Source organism: Trachemys scripta, chromosome 13 (assembly GCF_013100865.1).
Source record: "Trachemys scripta elegans isolate TJP31775 chromosome 13, CAS_Tse_1.0, whole genome shotgun sequence".
NCBI classification, from domain to species: domain Eukaryota; kingdom Metazoa; phylum Chordata; order Testudines; family Emydidae; genus Trachemys; species Trachemys scripta.
Window position 1 is genome coordinate 22,280,391 of NC_048310.1, and position 26,174 is coordinate 22,306,564.

Sequence of the window (26,174 nt, forward strand, 5' to 3'; positions counted from 1 at the left end):
TATTGGTTCCATAAGGCCTGTTTCGGAGACAGCACTTCAACATCTAAGAAGGAAGCCCTCAACAACAACAAGAGGACTGTACAATACAAACTTAGAAAGATGCAAAACTCATGGTTGAGCAACAAGGCAGATAAGATTGTCCTTCACAAACAGGAATGATATGAAGAACTTCTATGATGCTCTGAGGACAATCTTATGGGCCACAGTCATCAGAAACATCTCCAATATGGAGTGCCGATGGCATCATGCTGTTCACTGACAAAGAAAAGATACTGGAAAGGTTGGCAGAACACTTTAACATGCTCAATCAACAAATTCTATTAGTTAAGAAGAAATTGATTGACTGCCTCAGATTGATATCAACATATCTCTTGCTCAGTTGCCAACTTTCACGTGGTAAATAAGCACCCCGACTTTCACAATAAGTCAAAAATCAAGCTAATCCGATTTCAAAACAAGGCCAAAACAAGCCAATTCTTAAGAACCCCAACGCTGTGTGACTAGACCCCCCCACCCCCGGCATGCAGTCTGGGACTGTGGTGGGCCCACAGTGCACCCCTACTCTCTCTGCCCCTCCTTGCCCCTGCTTGCCTGGAGCCAATCCAAAAAAAAAAAAAAAAGCTACAAGCCAAAAACTAGCCACCAAGCAACTCACAAGCCAATTAAGCCAAAAACAAGCCCAATTTCTGCATTTTTTTTCCGTGGGTTTGGCATGTCTGATCTCTTGCTTATCCTCCAGTGCTGACTGAAACTGTGAAAGCAATTTGACCTGCTGTCAAATGGTAAAGCACCTGGAGCAGATTCTATACCAGCAGAAGTCTACAAGGCTGGAGGCTTGCACGTGGCTCTGAAACCGACTGAATTTTTCCAGTCAATGTGGGCTGAAGAAACTATACCCCAAGAGTACAAGGATGTATCCATTGTCCACTTGTACAAGTGGAAAGGCAACAAACAATCCGGCAACAACTATTGGGGCATCTCCTTGTTGTCAATAGCTGGCAAAATTCTCACCAGAATTCTGCTGAATCACCTTGTGCAACACATTGAAAAGGGCTCCTGCCTGAGAGTTAGTGTGGCTTCAGGAAAGGATGTGGAACTATAGACATGGTGTTTGCAACTTGTCAACTTCAGTAGAAATGTCAGGAACAGAACTTCAATCTGTATATGACTTTCATTGACCTGATAAAACCATTTGATACAGTCAGTTGGGAGGGCCTTTGGAAGATCATGGCAAAACTTAGTTGACTGGTGAAATTCATTGCAGTGGTTCGGCAGTTCCATGATGGCATACTCGCTTGTGTTGTGGACGATGGTGAGTCATCTGAACCATTCCCAGTCACCAGTGTAGTCAAGCAGGGCTGTGTGTTGGCCCCAACCCTCTTCCATATGATCTCTCTCATGCTTAATGATGCCTTTTGACATCAGATACCACACTAATGGCAAGCTCTTCAATTTGAGAAGACTACAGGCGAAGACAAAGGTACAGGAAGTGGCTGTTTGTGATTGTCTGTTTGCTGATTGTTCTCTGAATGCCAAATTTGAGTCTGAAATGCAGCGGAGCATGGACTATTCAGCTTGTGGCAACTTTGATCTCAAAATTAACATCAAGAAGACAGAAATGATGTACCAGCCTGCATCAGGAAAGCCTTGCATAGAGCCTGCTATCACAGTGAATGGCCAAACCCTTCAGGCAACGGACAATTTCACTAAGCTCAGCAGTACATTGTCACATGCAGTTCACTTTGATGATGAAACCAACCCCAGAATTGCCAAAGGAAGTGTGGCCTTTGGCAGGCTACATGCAAATGTGTGGGAGCACAGACGCATTAGTCAACAAACAAAACTGAAGGTCTACAAAGCCATCGTGTTGTCAACTCTGATACATGAATGCAAAACCTGGACAGTGTACAGATGCCATGCTGTGAAGCTGAACCACTTTCACATGGGCTGTCTGAGGAAACTTTTGAAGATAAGATGGTAAGACACAGAGATTCTCATACGGGCAGGCATTCCAAACATCCTTCACAGATGAGATGGGCAGGCCATATCACCAGAGTGTCAGATGAGCCACTGCCAAAGAAGATCTTTTTATGATGAGCTAAAGGAAGGAAAGCACTCACAGGGAGGCCAGAAGAAATGTTTCAAGGACTCTCTCAAGTTATCCTTTGGGCGTTTCAACATTGATCCAGAATTTTGGAAAGATCTCGCTCATGATTGTTCTATCTGGCGAAGTCTCATCCATACTGAAGATACAGTCCTATGAGCAGAGGAGAACTGTTGAGGCAGAGCAGAAGCGCCAGTAGTGTAAAACTTGCAATAGTAGGATGTCCGCTGTTAATCAGGTAACCCATAGTGGCATCATTTGTTCAGTGTGCCACAGACAGTTCAAAGCTCAAATTGGCCTGATCAGCCACTCATGTGTTCACAGAAACCAAACCAACCAGTGATGTCATGGCCATCTTCAAACTTGAAGGATGAATAACAACAGTCTTCAAAACACAAATGGGAATTATGAACCCAATTCCCATTGGCTTTCAGTGGGAGTTGGGTACCTAATTACCATTTGTGCCTTTGAAACCCTCCCCTGAGGTGTGTGTTTTGATCTGCAAATGGTTAGGTCTGGGCTCAGCCTGATCCACTCTTGTAAGGATTTCCATAACTGTGGTCCTGGCCCAAGAGCTCTCTGCTGCCAGTGCTTGATATTCTAAATCTGCGTCTTTTCAGCTGCATTATCTTTGTAGAGCACAACTGATTTGAAAAGGCTGCAGAATGTCCACTCTCCACTTCTCTCCCATTGCTGCCCAGGGGTTTTCTTGTGAGTGCCTGAGCACAACAGCCAGAATTTTCCTTTGTTTTCAGTATTTCTCCTTCTTTCTCTGTTACTAAGGCTATTTGCATGAAAATAGGATCTTTGGTATTCACAGGTTTTACTCTCTTCTGTTTCCTGTCCCTCTCTGAAGTCATGATGCACTGATAGTGATGGCATGAAGAGAATTGGTTATTTCCTTTGGAACATAAACATCAGGGCCATCCAAACCTTCGAGTAACAAAGATCCGTTTGGAGCAAATATTGCTGGTATTAAGGAATAAGGAAAGGACATCATTATACATGAAGCAGAATTGCCTGGTGATACTGGGTAAAATTTTTGAAAGCATGTAAGTGATGTAGAAGCCAAGTCCCATTGAATTTCAATAAGACTTAAGATCCTAAGTGCCTAAATCACTTTTGAAAATGGGACTTAGGCTACTACTTAAGCCAGTGTTCTCCAACCTTTCAGTGTGGTGGACGCTGGACAACCAGCTGCCGAAATGCCGCCGAGAAGCAGCGTCATCAAGAAGCGTCGCCACCGAAATGCCACAGAAAAGCAGCGGCATTTCAGTGGCGATGCTTCTTGGCGTTGCTGTTTCTCGGAGGCATTTCAGCGGCTGCTTGTCCAACGGCTGCGCTCCTCGGCCGCGGGGTGCTCCCTAGTCAGTAGACAGGCGCACATAAATGCCCCGGTGGGTGTGATGGCACCTGCGGGCACCGCATTGGGGACCACTGACTTAGGCACTCTTGAAAATTTTTCTCACAATGTCTTGTGTGTTTTTGCATGAGGTCTTACTCTTACTCGCTTAGGTCTTACTCTTACTCTTTTTTTCAAAATATCCCGATTGTCCACAAGTTGGAAGGGGATGAGAGTTTAGTTCTGCTTGTATCACTAATGGATATTTTGGCACATCTTGTAGTAAAGTAATTGGAGAGGATGAGTATCAGGTTAGAAATATCTAGGAACTCTGGGGAAACAGGTTCAAATCCCTGTAGTATCAATTCAGCCTCTTCTTGTCTACATAATATAATTAACTGTGGTAATTCTCTCCTTCCTTCTATTATAATAATAATAATAATAAATGCCTTCCAATAACGCTTATGTATAGGACAGCATATATTAATTATTTCACAGTGGTAGAAATCTAATAAAATTGAGTGTAGGCTTGCTCCAGTAAATGAAAGTAATAGTACAAAATATATTCTCCCCCCCCCCCCCCCCCCCAAAAAAAAAAAAAAAAAAAAAAAAATCCCCCCCCCCCCCCCCCCCGCAAATAAAATAGGCTAGGTCAGACACTCAGGCCTATCCTGCGGCCATTGATCAGGTTAGTAATTCATATTCATGCAAAAAAAAATTCCTTTGCCATCAATGATACTATTTGAATGAGTAAGAGATTTTTCTCATGACTAGGATTTTGGGATTGGGCCCATTATTTGGCTGACATAAATAGATCACCAAGATTTTTGTACTTACATTGAGGGACCAGCATAGTGAATGATGTGGAGCTATTGGGCAAATTTATTACTTTCAGCAACTGCACATTGATTCCTACTGTATACTGCTATTTGCAGCGTATAGTCCTCGGCCACTGAGCTCGTAGATTAACTAGTGGTCATAGTATGTTTGCTTTGTTACACTATTTCAATATTACAAGCTTTAAGTGTGGAGCTGAGATGAGAGGGAGAATAATTATTAGGAAATCAAAATGCAAAATCTGGGAGTGAAAAAATGTATTTCAAATGAAAGTCAATTAACAAAACTAATTTCTGAAGAAAGGTTTTGACAGTTCTAAAAATGATTGTCTGATGCATATTTCCTCGGGATTGTAAAATTGTAAATCAGTGCTAACAGTAATACACTGGAAGGCATGAGCATTCAGCTCTTTTTGTAACAATTTGTGTAGCTGTTAGCTGCAACAAACTTCTATCTTTCATTATTCCTCCCCCCTCCCAAATTGCTGTTGGTTTTTGACTATAAAAAAACACTAGAGTCCATGTCAGGTTTTGTTTGCTGATGATAGGAAAAAATGTAATACCTTTATAGCAATAGTTTGTATAATCATTTGAGTGGTGCATGAAAAACACTGCTATTGGATAAAATAAGCCAACAAGCAATACTACTTGTAACCTGTTGGTGGGAGTGTAGGCACATGCACCTGCAGCACACGGGAGTATCAGTGAACTGCAATGAGGCCATGGTTGACCTTTGTCAGGCTCAATAGCCTTTCATTTATCACTGATCACAAGAGTGGAATGAACATATTTACTTGTGTTTTACTTTCCACTTATAATATCTAGTGGCATGGGAGGAAAATGAAAACAATTGTTCATATGGGAAATTTATGTGCTTCATCTGGCTGTATGATTTCCACAGTTGTACCAGTGCCACTTAGGGACTGGTATTGCATTTTACATCTTTAGGCTAGAACAAAGTAGCTTTTCCATCTGCTGTGAAACCTCTAATAATGCTTGTCTAGCTGTGTTTTTGTCGTTCAGTAGTTTCCTTTGAACAGCAGACTTTTAGCTTTCGTTTTAACAGATATCTTTCATCTGATATGAAAACTAAATTTTTGTTTTTTTCATTCTTAATAAACCGAAAATTCTACTTCCTAATTTCACCTACTGTATGTTATGTACAGATTAATTTAAATCCTCTGTGCCTGAACTGAACTTTATACCAGTTCCAAGGTTCTGAATCGTAATTGTTCTTGAATATTAGGTGAAGGGAATTTTGAACTCATTCTGAATCACAGTGAACAGTATATACATATAGGGCCAAATCTTCCTTGTTTTACTTATGCAAATAACCCAATTAAAATAAATGGGATTATTTGTTTAAAGCAACTGAGATTTGGCTCATTATTTTAAACTTTAAGTGCATTTTTGATGATTTTCATTATGTATCTGGGTTTTTATAATATGCAAAATTGTGTTACTATTCCAGCACTGGAGTACCACACTCAGATTTATGAGAGTCCATTGTGATTAATATGTTCGTTCACACATGTACATACACCCACACATGCATGCATTTTCCTATTGCACAGTTTTAGAGTATCTCAAATTGGGAAATATAAAACAAATTCATAACATCAGAGCCTGAAGAACTTTATCAGTTAAAAATCCCCAGAAATTTACATTAAACATAATTTTTAATCCCACAAATTCAAGTAAACTATCAACAGAAATAGTCTGCAGGCTCAAATTAGCCAAGGCAAAGCTGTTTTCAGCGTCTTCCAACCTACTATACTTCATCAGGCTTCAGTTCTGTAAAGAATTAATGGGTATGTGGATGTGGGTGGGATTCAAATGGATCATATTTTGTAAACTTTCTTGTTCTCATTGATATCCGAACACCCCACAAACTTTCCAAGAAAAAAATCACTATTTAACCTGAAAATAGTGATTGGATTGTAAATAAATAAATAATAATAATAAAAAAAATAAAGCTTGCCTAAAACATTAACTTGTCTGTCTGTATATATGATAATACAGAGAGAATATTAGGAACTATAGAGTATAATATAGTTTTCTTGGGTTACATCTGATTGCAGAATTCACAAGGACTTTGTGTATGTTATTTCCTACTTAATTAAAATAAAAATATTACTGCCACATATATTGTATGTTATACCAGAAGATAGTTTGCAGATCAATGATAGGTATAATCTTAGTAAGTGTACTGTGAAATTATGTTCTTAATATACCTGTGGAATAATGTAAGGGTTGATGGATGTTATTTCCCACTTGTATCATATACACTTGTAATGCAATTTCTTCATATGTAAACTGGTATAATGTATGGATTGAAAGTAGAACCATCTTATAGTGAAACTACATTTAAAGTACAGTGGAATAAAATTCCAAAATTGTTTCAGAATTGCAATCTGCAAATTACTGTTCCACATAAGCAGCTCTAAGTGGAAGTTTTTCCTCTGAAAAATTACTTTGTTATAAAAGGTACATCAAACACATTCCATGCATATGATACACATACTGCTGGTAGTGTATATACTATACGCACATACTGGTTTAGTATGTAGGCAATCAAAGGGTGCTATAGACCTGTTGAGCTTACTGCCGGACAGCAGGGTTTACAGTGCTGGATAATATGCTGTGCCAATGGTTCTCACTTGCCATTCTAAGCGTATACTTTTTCAGGGCGCTCTAGTGTATCTATAAGTATTGGTTCTTATGGATCAAAACACTTAAATAAATTATGGGTATAATAACAATAGAAGTGCTTGAAAGCTCACTTGTAAATGAGGTATTTTGCTTCACTGATTTGTTGTTGAATTGGTTGGTGTTGCCATCTTGGGTGTTTTCTTTCTTAGAAGTTATTTACTTAAAATCAATGTTGTCAAAATGGTACCACAACATCAGAGCGAATACTATATGGCAGCACTGACCAGCTGAATATGGCCATAGATCTATTTGCTGTCGATGGGCTGCGTAGAACCAGCCCTGTTTTCCTTGCACACCTCAAATCCCTTTGGCTTCAAGCCCCCATATTTATTGGTTATTTCTAGCTCTTCTCTAATAGATAGGTACAGCTTTCTTCCTGTAGAAATAAGAAGTCTGAAATGCTTCAACTCTACTTGCATGCAAATTTGAAAAGATTGCATTTATTGCTTGAAACAAAATTTTTTAAATTATTGATAGTAAACTACAGTATGCTCCTGTGGTGAACAGAATCCTCACTCCGCTAATTATAACTTAGCATATTTTCCCAGCAGTCTTACAATCAAATTATTCAAAATTGCATTTCTCTATTGCATATTGCTAAACTCTAAGACAAGCAAACATCAAGATAATGAACAATTATTTGACAAATTATTACCTTTAAGTACAAGATTAACAACTTCTATTAAGATTAGTAAATATGATAAAACACATTTATTATACTGTGTATAATGATTTCCTGACTCTAAGGTAAACATTTGAGATATTCCTGTACACACACACATACTGTATGTAGGAGATATATATCCAGCATTTTCTTAAAAATCTCTGTGCATGGATGCACTCCTATGAAAACATATTTTATGTGTTTTTTGCCTGTGTTCTCTGAACCTGGAATGATAAAGAAACTAAAGAATGTGAAATATTTCACTAATTTTATTTGCATTTAAGTTTTAAAGATCTTTTATTAGTTGAAACTGAAGTTAACTTTTTAAATTATTTATGGTAGCAATAATGCATGTTTTTGTTATTGAACTATATCTCTATAGTTCGTCTAGTGAACAAAATCCTCCCTCAGCTAATTATAACTTACAGTATTTTCCCAGCAGTCTTACAATCAAATTATTCAAAATTGCATTTCTTTATTGCATATTGCTAAAACCCAAGACAAGCAAACATCAAGATAATAAATAATTATTTATTGCAAATTATTACCTAATATATAAGATTAACAGCTTGTAACTATTAAGATTAATACATGTGGTAAACTGTATTTATTATACTTATTCTGTAGCAAATATCTTTGTATAAAACATATGTTTATGTATTGCAATTAATGAGAAAAAGTGTAAGATTAACAATTTATGCTGTGTTTTGTTTTTAGATTTATGCACACTGTAAAACTTATTTATTGCACTTATTAAAAGTATTTAATGATGGACTTTTAGATGCTATATTTTTAATGTGCAAATATAAACTAAAGGAGTATTAAATTACAAAATGGAAAATTATAACTGAAGTCAAAGGATCTAACTATTTTCTGCTATAAATCTACTTTAAAATGATCATCATTGGAATTACAGATTCTTTAAATTGTGGCCTTTAGAGTACATAATGAGTTGTGATGAGTTATCCTTTTTAAAGGCTTTTTTTCATCATTAGAGCTAAACTCAACATCTTGCTCTTAAAGATAAATGTAGCTCATAGTATAAACATTGGAATCATTTCTTTTTATGATGAGAAGTTAAAGTAACATTTGTGAGAGGAGAGAGAGCAAAACCAGACGACTTGTGGTGTACTGCAAGGAAGGAACTGGACTTAACAAAAAGAGATCTCTGCTTTGTCTTTGGAAAAGTACAATTATTCCAATCAGATAGCATAATTTGACAGAGAAAATGTTCTATAACATCTACATTTTTGGGGGGAAGGGAATTGCTGCCAGCACATGTGTAAGTGGGGCTTGCAGTTGTAGTAAAAAAAAAAAAAATTCAATATCTAATTATTTGTTTTCTTTATTTTGCTAACAGAAACATCTGCAATCCTTCAAATCTGTTAGTGATTAGAATCTGGTATAGTACCATACCCTCAGTATTTCATGGTAGAAAATACTTAGGTTATAAATTCTGTTTGAAGTACGTTTTCTTTTTATTCTAAAAATTCAAGGAAACTAAATATTTTGGAGATGTTTCTTTCAGGTCAAGTATAAACTCACTTTTGATTATTCCCTCTATATGATCATGGTTAGTGTTAAGCATTTAGAATCTTTTCCTCATAGTAATTCTGAGATTTAAGAAATGGGTGGTATGATTTTTTTCATCCGTAATTTCATACTGATAGAATCACAATGCTATATACCAAGTGGAGGAGCCAGACAAACAGTTTTGTCAATTCCATTTTAATAAATATATTGTAGAAGTTTTCAGGGTTATTTTACACTTAGTCAGAAGTGGGAGGAGATAATTCTCTTTGGAAACTGTACAATATGTATTTTTGAAAAGACTGAACAGAACTTTTATTTGACTAATTGGATACTTTAAATATATTTTTAAAAAAGCATTAAATGTATTGCAGTGTAAAGAGAAGAAATGTCTAAGAATGGCAGATAGTCTGGTTTTCATTTATATCCATATTGTAAGTAGTTATTCTCACTTTTATTATTTTTTTTCAACCACCCTGTGCTGAGCTCAGATAATTTTATAGTGTTCTGACTAATACACTACACAACTGAAAAGGACTTCTGAAAACATTGAGCTACAATTGTATTTAAAATCTGGTAAAAATGTAATTATTTTAATCTTTTGTGATAACTATAGTGATGGAATGAGAATCATAGGGAAAAGTGCTCTTTTTTTTTATTAAAACCCACAAAAACTATAAACTGAAAATGAATATGTAAACAAACAATTCCCTCCCCCAGTATTCTGGAACAGAAAAATGTATCCTTTCCCTTTATGCTTAGAAAATGGCTTTGATTTTAGGGATTGTTTTACACATTAAAATATTAATGCCTTAAATAGTTATGTTTATGACTATAGCTGGTGCTCTTGAGTAAAAAGTTGAGTCAGTTTTCTATATATAGCATTTCAAATTATGCTTTTATTCATTGAAATTTTTTATGTAAACCTATATTGCGGTCTGATTTTGCTCTCATTGAAGTCAGTGGTATTTGGGTCTTCTCCACTCACTCAGTTCTTGTATTTGCTAATGTGACTCTACAAATTCTTGTTAAATGCTATCTATCTATCTATCTATCTATCTATCTATCTATCTATCTATCTATCTATCTATCTATCTATCTATCTATCTATCTATCTATCTATCTATCGCATTAAAGATATAGCATTTAAGATAATTTTAGTACTATAGCATCTCTCTCTCTCTCTCTCTCTCTCACACACACACACACACACACACACACACACACACACACACACACACGTTATGCTAATGTCCTAAAACATCGACGAGCTTGGTTTACTAATTCTGATGAAATATAGATATCATATTTTGGATTATCTGTAACTCTAGAATCTCAAATGCTATCTGGCCCTCTGTGCTGTTCAGGGGCTTGATTCTGGATGTATCTTGCCAGGTGAGAGAATTCCCCAGAGGGTGGGAAGTTCAGAGCTGATGGAAAGCCACCAGAGCCACTCTTGTACCTGCTACCTCCTCACCCCCACCATCCTATTTTGGGGTAGAGCACTTTTCTACTATGGCAATCTTCTGCTGGCATACAGCCTCTTAGCTAGCATACACTAGTGGTGTGAATTAGAGGGTTCCCAGGGCTGCTCTATCTTGCACTAAGACCATCACAGACAGGTCCTCAGAATAAGTAAGTTGCAACCAGCTCCAAGATGCCCCTCTCCACACTGCTCTCCTGTACTGAGTAGAGCAATAATTAGTTGGGCCCTATAATGAGGTATCAATAAACAAAATTTTATTAATGTTGCTCATTAATTTCTGCTGTTCTTATCAGTCATTACTTACACTGGGCCTGATCCTGTGAGGTGCTGACTTCATTAGGAGTTGTGGGTACTCAATGCCCCTCAGGGTGTGGCCAGTAGTCTCACAGCATTTTAGAAAACTCAGTTTAGACAAGTCTGTTGATTCTGCTTGCATCATGTCTGTTTTCATTGAGATTAACTTGACTGTGGTGGTTCTGGCATTTTACTTCATTGAAGTGAGAAAAAACCAAGCAACTTCTGCAGCTGATCTGTGAAAAGCCATGATCATTAGGCCATCGGGGGAAAAAAAGCATTCTTGGGTCTCAAGCAGTGGGTAAGAACTAGTCCTTGGAAGACTAGATTTCCTGTGATTGCCACGTGGTAGCAACTGTGCATTACAAAGGAGAAAACTGTTGAAATTAGTAGGATTTTATAGCATCATTTATAGCCAAGTTTCATTTCTGCTATCATTTCAGATTTTCTCCTCACCATTTTCTTTGTGCTGGTAAAGTAATGTAAACCTTTTGAGGCAATACTGCCCAGGATGTCAGCTTTTGCTGGATTAGCAAGAAATACCATTGCGGAGAAAAAAAATATTGTACTCTTCAAAAATTAGTAGATATCTGCAATAAATGGCACACGTAGTTTATATGTAATTTGAGAATATTTTTTTCTGATATTAACATAGAATGAGGACGTTTACTTAGCAGCTGGTACTATTTTACTTCAGATGTTGAAAGCTTTTGCTATATTCCCCGAAGGTTGATATGTAGTATAAAAGTCTTTGAAAAATTTGTGGATCAAATGAAATCATTACTGTTTTGTATCTGAGATTCTTTGGGATTATTTTTGATATTCTTACACTGAGATTTATTAGAATAATTGTTAGTGATATGTACTTTTTGGTTTCAGCATTGTTCAGACAGCTTTTCTTTTCCTCATTGCTTCTGAAGTAATGTGCACATCAAGGGATATGACATCATGACAACAGGCTGTGTCTCTGGAGAGAGCTTTGTAAATTCTTTTCAGAAAGTGTTGATTGGTCATGCTCTCTGCTTTCTCCCAGTACAGTTTAGACAACCATAGGCAAAAAAAAATATGGCTAAGGAGAAGTTCTGGTAGCAAACAGGGCTGGATGAATAATGAAGAGAGAAAAACATCAAATATTTTATTGAAAAATGTTTGTGAAACTCATGAGATTATTTGAGTATATCCACATATTATGTGACCAGCTGCATAATTCAGGTGACTAATGGTATATCATAATATTCAATAATTTAGTTGAAATTTTTTGGAAAATCCATTGAAATAACATACTCAAATATTATTTTACCAGCTCTAAACTGTTCATCTATCTAATCTATTTATCTAATCCATCTATCTATTTCTTATGGGGGGGAAAGCCCTCAAGACAATATTATAGTTTTCTCAACCCCTCTGACAAACAATATCCTAGAAATTTAAAGTTTAGTTTATACATGTAAAGAAAACCAAAACAAACAAAAAAGAAGAGTGGGTTTTGGGCTGGGAATTGGAGGGGCTAATGGCTCTGCAAATGGTCAGATCTACCGGTAGTGAACTTTGTCTTTAAAAATTGGTAGCGATGCACAGTAGGAAGTAAACTTGCTGCATCTGGTTGTTGGTGCAGGCAGTGTGTGTGATCTCAGGAAAGAGACTCTCCTGGGTTGTCATTTTGGGTTAACTGCCTCTGTGTCTGACACAAGATTGGGAACATCATGCTATCAGCCATTACTTTCCATCCTGTGCGGAGAGCAGGCATTATGGTCAAAAAATAAGTCTTTAACGTAGCACAGCAACATTACACAGTTTAGGGGTTGGTTCAATGCCCAGTGCAGTCAATGAGATTTGGATCAGGCCCTTAGAGATGGAAATGTCTAAGAATGATATCACAGACAACTGACACTGTAGGTTGAAGCTTATGTAGGTCAATTGACCACTGCTTGCCTGCAGACAGCTGTCTAGTCATGTGGTGCTGGCGCTCTTCCTTACTTGCAGCTTCTAAGTCATATGAGAGCACTTAAAATATTACTTTTACATGTATTCTGGACTTTTAAAATTCCACCAGCCCTGCAGAAAGGGAGTATCTCTCTTACAGAAGATCAGTGTTTTTCAGAGGAATTCATCTTGCAGTGCAAGAAGTCTCCTGTAGGACAGGTAGAGTTACAATTGTATCTGATTCCAGCAGTTATAAAATTATAATGCTGGAATGGTACCAGGGCAGTTATGGGATTGAGAAAGTGAGGGAACATGGTCTGTGGGCAGGGCTGGCTTTGCTGTTTTTGCCGCCCCAAGCAGAGCCAGTTTTAGTTATCTTTGTTACCTATGTAATTGCCTGTGACTCAAGTTAAGCCTGCTGACACCTATCCCAGTTTGTGTCCATGGAGGGAATTTTTAGTCATGAACCATGTGTTGATCATTTTGGTAAGAGTTCAACCCATATCCACTTGTAGCTTATGCCTCCCTGAGCTGTAAACACAATGAATTGCAATGTATTTTAAGAAACTCTTGTTGGAGAGTACCAGTTTTGTGTAAGTTATAAGAGTAGAGGCATGTCGTTATATCTTCACTTAACACAACTGGGGCTCAGTGGCTTGTAAAACCATTCACGTACAAGGTCATTTTTTTGATTATTTCATCATCAGCAATAAAGAAGATAGCATCTCTTTAAATTATTAAAACATAATATTTTATACTTGGTCTAAGCTCTTTTAATGACTTGGTTTATTTTTTTCATGATATTGCGCATAATTTTTAGACAGTCTGCAATAAAGTATTACAGTCTTAGGAAGAGACTTTCAAAATTAAGTGTGCACAATTACACTCCATACTTTTACACCAGCCTTGCAAAATTGTCCTGAAACCTTACCAGCCCAGACACACAATCTACTCACCTGCCTTGTGCCATGATGATTGATGAAAAACAAAGAGGATATTTGACAAGGTCATAAAATAATTATCACCCTGGACAAGTAAGCAAGTAGAATTTCAACTTGTACTCTCCTAACTTTGAAAATCTGGTTTAAATATATGGCATGATATGCAGTGTATAACAACAAATAAGCACAAAACTTTTACAAAGTGAAACAAACATGAAACATTTTGGACTCAGAGCACAAACATAGAAAACACTATATTTGTATGTTGAATTTTCCAAATTAAAGGAATTAATTTTCCCTATACAATCCAAGAAGTCCCCTAACAATCTGCTAGCCTTTGGGTAAATCCATTCATACATTTGTTACCCTGAAGCTGAAAACTTGTACCCAAGGAATATTCAGAAAACTAGTGTAAGTTGACTTGAATGACATGATACTCTATAGAATAATATAACCTACCAGCTGTGAGACTGTGTTGAGTTCAGTTTACACCAGATTTTATGGGAATCTAAGCAGTTCCAGTGCATTATCCTTCAGTGAAGTCAGCATCTTCGGGCCAAAATATTTCTGTAAAACGGTCAGCTATCGTATGATGATCATATCAGGTACTCCCAGGGCATTGTATCAGTCTGTTGCAGACTTAATGGTGCAAATGGTCTTTCCCTTTAATTGTTATGAGTCTATGTTCTTTGCTGTTCACTTATATGGTCAAAAAATGAAGGCCCTCAACCTTTGTCTGGGATTTTGGGAGAAGTGGAAATAGAATATAATTTAGCGAAGACACTTGCTTAACTGAACAAGTTATATAAAAACAGTGTTCATAATTCCAAATATTTGGTTTCTGCTGTCCAAGGACTGATACATATAGGGACTAGTTATTCTTAGACTGGATGAAGGGACTTGAATCCGAGAAAACAGTTTCTTTATGACATTGTGGCTAAGCTAGTAAGCAAATGATTCATTACTGTTCTGTTCTGATTCCATATAACTAAATAAATGACAATAGCATTTTAGCCATTCCAATGTACAAATATCATTTGTCCTCGACTGCATCTCACAAGAGTTTTCAAGGAAAATTAGAGCAGCTATTGTGCTCTGAGATTGGGTTCAGACTGGGTGTTGGTGGCAGCATCATACGGTAAAAATGACTGAAAGTATGGTAAGGAACGCCTCCTATTTCCAATCTAGCCATTGATGAGGGAGGTTGCTAGTTATCAGCTATAGATTTGCTTCTTATTTTTTAAAGCTTCCACTACCTTGAAGTTTTGATTATGAAGTATTTTGGACTTAACATATATTGCCTCATTAGGAAGACAATAAACCAATTTTAATGTCTCAGCCTGCTATTTTTCGATGAAACTGTCATCATGGGCCTTTTCTTGTCTCACTTCACAGCCTGGAATATTTTTTCCTTTTATTTTAACATGTTTTCATCCCCACATATATGGTAGGCTAGACATTAGAATTCATGGCATTTCATTTAGTAACTGCATGTAATATGTCGTTGAGTTAAATATGCAGTAGAGAAGGCAAACTACACACATAGCCTACCTGAACTGTGGAAAAATAAAGTAATAAACACCTGAGTGGTGTCTCAATGTGTCACGAAGTAGTGTTCTATGGACCAGATTCTGAACTCTGTTACGTGTGTATAAATCTGGAGTAATATGGATTTATATCCATGTAACTGAGTTCACAATCTATCTGGGCCAGCATTCATAAAAACTAATTAAATGAATGAAAATTTAAATAGATAATCTATTGGTTTAGTTACGAAAAATACTAGCCAAAATGGTCACTCACTACAAGTTTTACTACAATAAAATTGTGTGATATGCGATTGTGATTTTTATATTGGAATGTAAACAAAACATAGGCGCGTTATGCTTTTGTCAACCTAACCCACTTAATAGATGAGCAGTTCAGAGTTTGAGTGTTTGAAGGTTTTACAGTTCAAAATCAGGCTGCTTTTATTTAGGTGCCTAATTGTGGATTTAGGACCTTACTTATAGGCACACATGTTTGGAAATTTTGACTATAGAGTCTGTACAAAAGTTCCCAAACTTTCTTGAATGGCGCCTTACAAATAATCATGTAGACATGATTCAGCAGAATCATATAGTCACTTCTGTGGAACTGCTTCCATACCTAAAATTAAGCACCTGCTTAAGTACTTGGCTGAACTAGTGCAATAGTCCTTAAGCTTGGAAATTTTTTTTCTTGCTTTTTTATACTCATGAACCATAAAGGTATCTTGCAACTTAATTCATTATGACCACTTTCGAATAGAGTTCCTGTTATGCTTACACCTTAGCACACATAAGAACTCAGTTTCATTGTTAAGAGATACATACAATTATTTTTATTGAGGGTTGAAACCAATATAAATTCATTTAATTGTTATTAAATTACAATGTTGTTAAATTAGTACAATTCTTGGAAAGAATTTCAGAATTCTCTCCTCTCAAAACAAAACAAAAACAAATACACTCCCCAAGTGCAAGATCTACCACCCATTTAAAATGTATTAAATTTTTTATCAAGTTGAAAAGAATGTGTTAAGAGAAATAATAATTTGGAATATTGAAAATACAAGAAATACAGACAGACATACAGTAGGTAAGAGGTTACTGATAGGCACTAAAGAAGGATTAAGTTGTAAAATTCAGTTCTGAAAACTGACTCACTCACTCACTCATGCCCGTCACCCCAGTCGGGGTATGGGCCACCAACCACAGATCTCCAGAGTCCTTTATCCTGGGCCATTTGCTCTAGCTGGTTCCAGGTATAGCCCATTTTTATGCTATCAGCCTGAAGGTCGCGTCGCTAGGTGTTTCTTGGACGGCCTCTTTTCCGCTTGCCTTGGGGGTTCCACCGCAATGCCTGTCTAGTGATGTTGGTTGGCTGCTTGCGTAGTGTGTGTCCTATCCAACCCCACCTTCTCCTTCTAATTTCTTCCTCTGCTGGAAGTTGATGGGTCCTCTCCAAGAGGTAGATGTTGCTGATGGTGTCTGGCCAGCGGATCTGGAGAATCCTTCTAAGGCAACTATTTATGAAGGTGGTTGTTTTAATTATCCTCCAGGTTTCAGCTCCATACAATAAGACTGATTTCACGTTGGAATTGAACAGTCTAATCTTTGTTGCCAAAGACAGCTCTCTAGAGCTCCAGATGTTCTTGAGCTGTAAGAAAGCTGTTCTTGCCTTACCAATCCTTGCTTTGATGTCTGCGTCCGTGCCACCCTGTTGGTCGATGATACTGCCTAGGTAGGTGAAGGACTGCACTTCTTCCAGAGGGATTCCATTCAGTGTGACTGGGTCATTACTGATGGAGTTAATCTTGAGGATCTTGGTCTTGTCCTTGTGGATGTTGAGGCCAACCTGTGATGACATGGCTGCCACTACATTGGTCTTCTCTTGCATCTGCTGTTTGCGATGCGAAAGGAGTGCAAGGTCATCGGCAAAATCCAGGTCATCAAGCTGGGTCCACAACGTCCACTGGATTCCGTTCCTACGCTCATAAGTGGATGTCTTCATAATCCAATCAATGACAAGGAGAAAGAGAAATGGTGACAACAAGCATCCTTGTCTGACTCCGGTTCGCACCTGGAAGCTGTTTGTAAGCTGCCCTCCATGGATCACTCTACAGTGTATGCCATCATATAAGTTCTTAATCAGGTTGACCACCTTTGCTGGGATGCCATAGTGCCGAAGGAGCTTCCAGAGAGTCTCTCGATCCACGCTATCGAATGCTTTTTCATAGTCAACAAAGTTGATGTACAATGAGGAGTTCCACTCCATAGACTGCTCGACTATGATGCGAAGCGTTGCTATCTGGTCCGTGCATGATCTATTTTGCCGGAAACCTGCTTGCTCATCTCGTAGCTGTGGGTCGACGGCATCCTTCATTCTCTCTAAGAGAACTCGGTTGAAGACCTTCCCTGGCACCGACAGAAGTGTGATTCCTCTGTAGTTGGCACAATTGCTGAGGTCTCCTTTCTTGGGGATTTTAATAAGATATCCCTCTTTCCAGTCTGCTGGAATCACTTCTTCTTCCCATATCTTCTCAAAGAGGGGGTACAGCATTTCCACTGAAACATCCAGATCTACTTTCAGGGCCTCTGCTGGAATATCGTCAGGTCCAGCCGCCTTCCTATTCTTCATCATAGTGATGGCTTTTCTGATCTCATCTCTGGTTGGTCTATCACAATTAATTGGAAGGTCTTCGTTGGCTGGGTCAATGTCTGGTGGATTTAATGGTGCTGGTCTATTCAGGAGTTCCTCAAAGTGCTCCGCCCATCTATTCATCTGTTGTTCTATTTCTGTTATAGACTTTCCCTGCTTGTCTTTGACGGGACGCTCTGGTTTGCTGAACTTTCCAGACAGTCGCTTGGTGATGTCATACAGCTGTTTCATATTACCGTTGTATGCTGCCTGCTCCGCTTCTGCTGCCAGTCCATCCACATAATCTCTCTTATCCTTCCTAATATTCCTCTTCACTGCTCTATGGGCTTCAGCATACTCTTTTTGCGCTTTAGCCTTTGCTGCTCTAGTCCTGCTGTTATTAACTACTGCCTTCTTCTTCTTTCTATCTTCTATCTTAGTCAAGGTCTCTGCTGTGATCCACTCTTTCTGCTGATATTTCTTAATTCCAAGCACTTCCTGGCATGCTGACCTAAGTGTCTCTCTCACTTTCTGCCATCTGTTGGATACACTGTCTTCCTCTTCCTCAGACCGATCCTGTAGTACTGAAAACTTATTCTTCAGCGTCAGTCCAAAATCTTCCTTGATCTTATGATCCTTCAAAAGGCTAACGTTGAACTTCACTCTTCTATCTGACGCGTCTATCCAGTTCTTCTTCAGCTTCAATCTGGCCACCACTAAGTGATGGTCGGACGCTACGTCTGCTCCTCTTCTAACTCTAACGTCCTGCAAAGATCTTCTGAACTTCTTGCTAATACAGACATGATCGATCTGGTTTTCTATCATGCCTGCTGGCGATACCCAGGTAGTCTTGTGGATCAGCTTGTGAGGAAAGATGCTACCTCCTATGACCAAGTTGTTAAGTGCACACAGATCCACAAATCTCTCTCCATTCTCACTCATCTCTCCCAGAGCGTGGGTCCCCATGACTTGTTCATATCCTGTGTTGTCAGGTCCAATTTTGGCATTAAAATCTCCCATAAGGATGGTAATGTCTTTGTCTGGGAGAATCTCTAATATTTTCTGAAGTCTATTGTAAAAATAGTCTTTGTCCCCCTCTTCACTGTCATTGGTTGGAGCATAGCACTGTACAACATTCATCTTAATCCTCTTCATTTTAGTTTTGAAGGATGCTGTGATGATCCTGGAACCATGTGCCTCCCAACCAATCAGTGCTCTCTGTGCCTGCTTGGACAACATGAAGCCTACTCCCTGTGTGTGGGGTGCGTCACTCTCTTCATGTCCGGAATACAACAACAGCTCTCCTGTCAACAGTCGTCTTTGTCCAGCTTGTGTCCATCTTGTCTCGCTAATGCCTAGTAGGGTCAAGTTGTTGCTCCTCATCTCTGCTGCGACCTGTGCCATCTTTCTTGACTCGTACATGGTCCTCACGTTCCATGTACCAATGGTAATCCTCCTGGTTGCAAGAAGGGTAATCAGCTTAGTGGCTTCCTCACGACTTTCACCACCCAGCATCATGCGTCTTTGAGTCGAAGACCCTTCTTTTTCCAGGCTAAAAGTCTCTGTTATCTCTATTGTTGGCGTTTCTATAGCAGGTTGATTTTTTACGGGGTGGAGTTGCTAGCCCCATGCCCAACCCTCCTCCTTTATCCTGACTTGGGACAGGCAGATGGCCCCAAAGGACCTCTCTGGTGGAGATTCTGAAAACTGAACTTCCTAATAATTTCGGTGCATACTGTGTGGCATTCCAGTTTAGCCCATTAGACAATAGACCCAAATTACTAAGGCCAAGTCTACTTTTAAAAGGTTTGCCAGTATAGCTATACCGGCAAACCCTCCTTTTGTAGACTCAGTTTATGCTGGCAAAAAAAAATTCTTTTGATATAGCTTATATCATTTCACCAAGTAAAATAAACTTTCTGACAAAAAACACTTTTATGCCAATATAACTGCATCTACACTAATGCTTTTGCCTGTAGAGCAATTTTGCAACCCCTTATCCCGTTCTTCCAAAACCCACCACTCCGTCACACCAACACCCCCCCCATCCCAAAACCCACTTCCAAAGATGTTTCTAGTGTAGACCTGGCCTAAAAGTATAGTTCTGCAGAACTGAACCCAAAGTTTGCATTAGAATCTTGATCTGGATCTGAACTTTCCAACATTAAAAGGCAGAAGCTTCATTGCTGCAATTTGTGCGTGTGTCTAATATGTACATAGAGATTTGAGAGAACCGTCATTGTCCTCTCTCTATGCTATTGTAAAAGATGCTACATACACCTTTTTTGATTTATGTTTCAAGCTTATTTACTTTTCATAGATTTCCCCCCCCCCCCCCAACACACTCGTGCTTTGTTTGTGCTAAAGTAAAATAAAAATGTTTTCTTTAACAAATTATCTGACAATTGTAAATTTGATTAAATCATTTTGTATGCATCTCTACAAAACTGCATTGTGCAAGAGAATTAAACAAAATCTATCTACCCTGGCTATATTTGCCATAAGGAATGGTCTCTGTATATTATATTGTACCTCATTTGTTCTTCTGTATGTAAAATATATGAAAAAAAGAAAGAATGGGTATAATTTTAGTTATGGGTACTTAACCAATAGAATAAACATCAGAATCACTGAACCAAAGAATTCTACTTTCTACAATATTTGCACACAAAATGGTTTCAGGTTTAAAAATATACATTAACTGGATATGTCAAACCTGGACACTTGTAATTTATGTGCTGCCTTGAACCAGATAAAAGTAACTTTTTTGTGGTACTGAATTTGTACTAAAACTTTGGTTTAATTGGGGTGAGTTGAGGTTCCATTAATGCTTAGTTTTAAAGTCACATACCTTTATTTTTTGTTATTGGGAACTTTCCCAGAGCAAGAAAGGATCACTGATTCCTAAGAATTCTTTCGAAAGAATGACCAAAATGTAGTTGTTCAGTTGATGTAGTCATGGGCATACCTGGATGTGAATTTCAGATATGCACCTGGGGAATTAATTTTCTTTTCTAAATAATTCTGTATATGGGGAAAAATGTGTGGTGTGTACCATTAGTGCCTGGGGACATTGTAACGGGGCAAAGGCTGCTCCAGTGTTAATAGACGGTAAGTAACATTTCCCACAATATCCACTGAAGAAAAAGGTGAAAAGCTAACACCAATGTGCCCAGTGTTTGCGTATGATACATGATACAAAATGACTTTGTAATGTTGTCATTGACACTTATAGTTACACAATCTGCTGCCTAAGTTCCAGTTGCACGATTTAAAGCTGCCTGGGGCCACTAACTAAGGCACACAACATTACCAAGATGTTAAGAAAAATCTTGGAGAAAAATATTTGTACCTTGTGGCAGAAGAGCCATCACTTGAGGCATTTAAATGTAGACTGGACTCTACATGAGAAAATATACAGTGGGCACAATCCTCTACTAGCATGGAGTGGACAAGATGGCCTAGTGCCTCTTTTCAATCTATAGGTCTTATGCATTTAAAAAAAATTAATTCAGCCATCATCCCCATTTATCCAGTTTAGCCATCTGCATCCCTAGCGTACCCAACAGGTTTACTGAGAAGAGCGTCAGACAGTAGGAGGGGAAGACTTAGAGTACCTCCCCCCCGACACTAGAACAGGGGATCGGCAACCTTTGGCACGCGGCTCACCATGGCAAGCCCCCTAGCGGGCCGGGCCGGGCCAGTTTGTTTACCTGCTGCGTCCACAAGTTCGGCCGACCGCGGCTCCCAATGGCCAATGGGGGCTGTGGGAAGTGGCATGGGCTGAGGGATGTGCTGGCCGCTGCTTCCCGCAGCCCCCATTCTCCTGGAATGGTGTACCGCAGGCAGCGGGAGCCACGATCGGCCAAACCTGCAGACATAGCAGGTAAACAAACCGGCCCGGCCCACCAGGGGGCTTACCCTGGTGAGCCATGTGCCAAAGGTTGCTGACCCCTGCACTAGAATTTGTAGTGTTAAGATTCCTATCCTTGAAAATGATATTAACATAAAAAGCTTTGCCTGTATTATTCTCAGCTATGAAAATTGTGGTGTTAGTTTGACACCTTGCTGTTTGTGGTGATACTTACTCCCACCACTAGGTCTCTGTTTCTTTTATTTTATTCCACCATTTAATCTGTATTTTGCATTTTCGTGTACAGTTCAAATTGCCTGGTGTAGATTTTTGTTCCCTTCTAGCCAAACACACTTCATTCTGGGCTTAGCACCGATGACTTATCTGGACACAATGTTAAAATAAGTGTGCTTCATGACCTAACAGGATTTTGTCATTGTGACATTGTGCAGTCTATATGGTTTTATAAAAACATGATAATAAGTGAATATAATGCAACTGGGATATGTTTCATGCAAAAGGTCTCTTGTAAGGTATTATTACAAAGCTTATAATCTACTGAGTGTGATCATCCTATTTGTAGAAATGTACCATTCTTGTAACTAAAACTAGAAATATAAAATATAACTCTGAGGGCCTATTGTAATTATGTAAAGTGTGGGCCATTAATGATGGTTTGGAATCTTGATGACTCCCATTAACAAGGACCATTGTCTGCAGATGGCTATGTTTACCTGTTAGTCTTCCTGTATATGTGTGTGCTGGCAAGTGGGCAATGAAGTCTTGCAGTGACATGTGATCATGTCATCTGAACTGGAATTCATCTTTAACCTGGTGCTTTTCCAGTGAGGGGGGGGTGGAAACCCAGAGGGACAAAGGGTTCCCGCCTTATGCAAAAGATATATAAAGGGGTGGAAGAGAACAGAGGGAGAGAGGAGCCATCATGAAGAATCCCCTGAGCTGGAACAAGAGCTGTACCAGGGGAAAGAATTGTGCCCAGGCCTGAAAGGTGTCCAGTCTGAGAAAAACTTACTGAAGCATCTCTGAGGGTGAGATTATCTGTATTTACTTTGATTAGACATAAATTTGCGCATTTTATTTTATTTTGCTTGGTGACTTACTTTGTTCTGTCAGTTACTGCTTGTAACCACTTAAATCCTATTATGTGTATTTAATAAAATAACTTTTTATTTAGTAATTTACTCAGAGTATGTATTAATACCTGGGGGAGCAAACAGCTGTGCATATCTCTCTATCGGTGTTATAGAGGGCGAACAATTTATGAGTTTGCCCTGCATAAGCTTTATGTAGGGTAAAACGGATTTATTTGGGTTTAGACCCCATTGGGAGTTGGGCATCTGAGTGCTAAAGACAAGCACACTTCTGTAAGCTGTTTTCAGGTAAACTTGCAGCTTTGGGACAAGTGATTCAGACCCGTGTTGGAGCAGACGGGAGTGTCTGGCTCAGCAAGACAGGATGCTGGAGTCCTGAGCGGTCAGAGAAAACAGGAGCAGAGGCAGCTCCCAAGGGGGTTTCTGTGATCCAGCCCGTCACAGTGGATGCACAATGTCACAGTCATTCTCTAAGATCAATGATATTTACTCAGTGAATTCCTGTGGCTATAGTCTTATAAACGTCTTATTAAAAACTAGATTAATTGTAACCCCTGCATTAACATCAGGACCCTGTAAATAATGTATATGGTCACATAGTTTACTTTTTTGCCTGGATGCCCCATAATTGGTGCCTCCATTGCATGAATCCACAGAAAAGGTAATTTTCCCTGCTATCTTCTTGTTCTGTAGTTTGTCTACTCCTCCCTCGCCCCCATTGTGCCTCCTTTCTCTATGTTTGTGTGTGTTCTGCATTGGGAAATTGGACTTTGGATCCCAGACTGAATTTTGCACTGAAGCCCCAGATCTGAACAAGCACTAAAAGTGTGTGTGTGTGTGGGGGGGTAATATACTTTGCTACGTGAGCCCATTTCAGATACTGAGGCAGTTATCTTTTAACTTTTTAAAGGTTTTATAATATGAAAACCACAACGGTGGTGGAAAGATTTGAGTTGTTAGTGTGAGCAGACTGCTGAAGCAAAAGAGCCAATTGCATCAAATTGTCTGATGGTTTTATGGTGTGGACAAATGTCAGTTAGACTAGAGGTGCTACTAAATTTGTCCTTATTTGTTTCCTATTTAGGATATGATCTGGTGTAACCGGTATATTAACTATACTGGCCAAATTAAAAAGCTTGAAAAAGTTTCTGAAACTAGAAACCCTATATTATGATGAAATTGTACCAAGTTTTCTTGTTAATAAAATCCTGTTGGGAGATGTAATTTTTGAACAGATGCAAGGAACTGAAATATTGATACTATTGATTTTAGTTATAGGGCTACATTGATGGTCACATGCATGGTTCAGTGAATGAGCCACAGAGTAGTAAAATGGCTTTTCAAAATCTGACTTTTATTTATTTTGTAGGCAATGAAGAATTGGTGCATTTGGATTCTAAATGAAAAGCTATATGTAGAATGGAGAGAGGATGCCTATCTTCATTCTTTGCTATCTTAAGCTTATATGCCTAAATCAGTGGTTCTCAATCTGTGGGTCGGGACCTTGAAGTAGGTTGCAACCTTGTTTTAAGGGCTGGCATTAGCCTTGCTGGGGCACAGAGCCAAAGCCTAAGGGCTTCAGTCCTGAGTGTGTTTGGGGGCTCAGGTTACAGCCTCTCCCCTCCTCCCCCGCGTCTGGGCTAAAGATTTGGCTTTGGCCCCCAACCAAGAGCGGTGGGGCTCTGGCTTTGGCCCTGGACCCCCTGCCCTGGGCAGCAGGGCTTAGGTGGGCTCAGGCTCCGGTCCCCCATCCTGGGGTGATGTGGCAATTTTTGTGGTCAGAAGGGGGTCCTGGTACAATGAGGTTTGAGAACCCGTGGCCTAAATGTAACATACACACTTATATAGAGCAGCTCTCATAAAACTTCATAGTTTTGCTGCACTCATTAATTCTTAGCTATGGGTCAACTTTGTTTATGACATTTTAGAAGTTTTCAAACTGTAGTTTTAATGGAAATGATGTTGTTTACATTCTGTTTTGTTGGAAAATTATAGATTGTATGAAATTCACTTCCCACCTTTGTCAGGCAGCCAGAATATAGTCCTTTCAGAAAGTAGTAATGAACTGAACTGAGAAGGTGAGAAGGATATACCTAAGGCAATAATGTTGAAGCAGAGTGGGTAGTCCAAGATATAACTGAAGAGCAGTGGGCATCAGTATGATGGAACACTAATAGTGCAAAGATTGGCATAGATGAACAGCACTAGTGTAAAATCAAATATCCCACTACCTCCCAATCTTTCTGCTATCAGATCTATGAACAGAAAAAAGCACTAGAGTAGAAAGTCTGGTAGGTGAAAGACTATAGTCAGAGAGACTTAGAGTCACAAAGGAACAAACTATGCAGCTTGTCTTCCTAACCCAGGTGCATCCTACAAGTACCTAGTTATGTTAGTATCAAATAGTTTGTCTGACATTTTAAATGTTTTTTTCCCCTAGATCAAGTGATGTGAAGTAACTTTACTTAGAAAAATACATGTGTTGCAGCTTGAGTAACTTCTCATGGATTTACTTAGTTTTTAAACATGTTCAGAAAGGTTTTGAGAGCATCTAGAAATGCTTGGGAAGGTTGTGAAGTAATTGATACCTGTACTACTTCAAAGATTCTTCCACCATTTACACTCCGGGTGAAATAGCAACTTACTAAAATATTAACTATTTTTATTATTGCAGTAACAGATCATAAGCTGAAATCATGGTTTTTCAACACAGTGCTCTGCAGAAAATGAACAGAACTTGCATGTTCAAACTGCTGCACACAGCTTGGAGAACTTATCCAAGGACGGCAATACATTTCTACTGTCTCCTGAAAGGGAGACAGCTGTATTCCTATTATTTGTATTGTGATTGGGCCTAGGCATTTCAATCATAGATTAGGACCCATTGTGTTTAGACATTGTACAAACATAACAAAAATGAGTCCTTGGCCCTGAGCCAGCTTCTGATCATTCCTCTATTTCAGTGGTCTCAACCTTTCCAGACGACTGTACCACTGAAACCTGACTCCCACCGCATGGGACTGAAGCCTGAGCCCTGCCACCCAGGGCTGAAGCATGTAACATAGCTTCACAGGCCCTCCTGTGGCATGGTTGCTACCACCTAATGCCAGACCTGCATTTGTGACTCCCCCCCCGCCCCAACCCATCCTGTGAAATCCTCCTCCTCCCCCCGGCGGGTCACAATCCCCAGGTTGGTAAATATCTAGATGAATTGAC